The 2,673-nt window shown below is 35.5% G+C and overlaps 1 pseudogene; it reads right to left on the bottom strand.

Moving 5' to 3' along the window:
* Positions 1-380: 380 nt before the first annotated feature.
* On the bottom strand, positions 381-2,249 carry LOC125852313 (putative late blight resistance protein homolog R1B-8; annotated as a pseudogene).
* Positions 2,250-2,673: the final 424 nt, after the last annotated feature.

Genomic DNA, 2,673 nt, shown 5'->3' with positions numbered 1-2,673 from the left:
TATGTTCAAATCAGCGGTGAGCTCTTCTCGTGCTCCAGGACAGCCATCACTGTCTCAACCTCATGTTAATTCTAGACTAGAAACTTGTTCACATGCAGTTCAAAGATTTATAGATACTTAATTAGCTTTTATATACATATCTAGGTAAAGGCTATTGTATTCACATAACCGACCCTCAAGATCCGACCTCTCATGTAGATGGAACACATGCATCACGATAAGGGCTGATTTAAGATTTAAACTTGATAAGTTTGATTTTTAACATTCTTACTATTCAATTTGACATTCCTATGAATTCAAACCCGATAGATTTGACTTTTAAGATTTTTAATATTAAATTCGCTGTACTTTTTGAATTATGTATTCAAATCTAATATTTGTTAATTATTACCATTTTCGAAATTATTAATGAGTCTTGGGATCTTATATTTCTCCAAGTCCAATACTCTTAGTAGTTTGAAATGAAAAACTCCTTTATGAAAAAATTTACAATATCCATAAAGAGAGCGTATTTCAATAGGAGTATACTGACTGGAGTAAGGATCATCAAGTTTTGATTGAACTGACATCCACCTTCAACCTTGACGGAAATTTGTGTGTAATTGAGAAACAGTGGTGGAATCTGAACCAGCAACATACAGAAGATTCTCGCTTTCAGCTTCCTTCGAGCAAAAATCATGAAAAAGATCATGAATCCTACATGTCTTAATTTGCCCATCCAAGCTTTGCTTGTCAACAATAACTAGACTTTTCCCAATAAGATCATGTAAAACACGAGCAGCTACTTGTTTGAATTCCTCAACTCCATTAAGATTTACGAGTCCTTCTGCAATCCATAATCTAATCAACTTCTTCACAGGAATGACATGGGCTTTTGGGAAAACTCCGAAATGCAAAAAACAAGCTTTCATTAGAGAAGGAAGATGATTGTAGCTCAAAGCAACAACTTTTAAGCATTGTTGGTAATCATCATCATTTACTAATGAGCTTACACTTTGAGCTACTTCCATCCACTCATCCAGTTTACTCTTGCTAGAGAGTATACCAGCAACCGCAGTAATCATTAGCGATAATCCTTTGCAATTTGTTATAACTTCCTCTCCAACCTTTTCGAATTCATCAACCTCTGACCCTCGAATACTGTAATTTTTCCCAAATGCCTTGTGGTAAAACAGATACCGACTTTCCTCCTGTGTCAGAAGACGCATCGGTACCAAACCATCTTTAGTATTGCAAGCAGCATGCTCACCAACCTTTTTGTCTCGAGAAGTCAACAAAATTAGACTACTGTTACCACAATCTGGAAACTAATGTGAAATTCTATCCCAATCTTGATCGCTCCATATGTCATCCACAACAATCAAATACCTTTGTCCCTGCAAACCTTGGTTTATGCGACCAGCTAGTTGTCCAATATTCATTTCATCAGAATTCTTGACTTCCATTTTAATAACATCATGAAGGAGGACTAGGAGCAACTTTTTTAAATCATAGTTGTTAGACAAAGTAATCCAACCACGAATATGAAAGACCCTCTTAATAGAGTTATCGAATAATATAGTTTTGGTAAAAGTTGTCTTACCTATGCCCGCCATCCCCACAACAGAAACCACTTGCAGTTTATTTGCTCCTGAGCTTTTGGTAAGTCTTTCAACCATATTTTTTGTTTCTTCATTGTACCCTTCCATAACGTTCTCACGGATTGAATCATCTAATAGTGGAGAAACGTTATTTTCATCAGCTTCTGGACAATTGTTGATCTTCTGCTTGATGATCAGCTCTTCATTGACAGAATCAGTTGCTTGTATAACCTGTTGAGAGACCTTATCAAGCTTCGCACGACAACATTCATCATCTTCATCCAGATCAATAATAAGTTGTTTCATTAGTGATTCAACTTCATCTTCTGCATCTAGTGCAACATCTTTAATTCTTACTTGCAAATCCTTTGTAATAATTGGTTCTCCGCCATCACATTTGCCAATTAGAGACTTTTGCAGAGTGTCAAACATCGCGTAGAGTGATTTCAATTGTTGCTTATTGTTAAAGAATGACAAAAGTCCCACATCGGTGGTTAATGAGATGGGTGGACTCCTTATAAGGCTTGGGCAATCCTCCTTCCTTTGAGCTAGCTTTTGGGGTGTGAGTTAGGCCTAAGACCTAATTTAACACTTATGAATCTCGTTGGACCCTAAAACCTTCTCTATGGTTCCCAACACAGAAGTTAGTGCAGCGTAAGCAGCCGCCATCTCTACCTGTACACACAAGTTTCACAAATATTAGTAAATTTATTCGCCCTTCGCATAGTTACAAAAAATCTTATTAGATCTATAAACTAATGTTTTCACAATATTTTAAAATTAAAAATATTTTAAAATATTCTTTTTTAAATCTCAAATTCAAATAACCTTTTTAAGTATAACTTTCGGTGCAACAAATTTAAAATCATGAGATACAAAGAAATTGTTAAGGACAGAGGAATTTCACTCATTAGATACAATAAAAAATTCCCCTCTCATACCAGTAATTCAAAAAACAAACAAACTTTCGAAAGCATATTTTGAAAGAACTTACCAGAACAAACTTTCACCTAGCTGGCGAGAATGAGGTTGACCTTCCAAATGGTGGATTCTTCTTCTTCTTTCCTTCTGTTGAAGAATTGTAAATGAAGCA

Source organism: Solanum stenotomum, unplaced genomic scaffold (assembly GCF_019186545.1).
Source record: "Solanum stenotomum isolate F172 unplaced genomic scaffold, ASM1918654v1 scaffold33675, whole genome shotgun sequence".
In the NCBI taxonomy this organism is placed as follows: Eukaryota; Viridiplantae; Streptophyta; class Magnoliopsida; order Solanales; family Solanaceae; genus Solanum; species Solanum stenotomum.
Note: the sequence above shows the minus strand (reverse complement) of the source record. Positions and strands in the feature narration are given on the sequence as shown.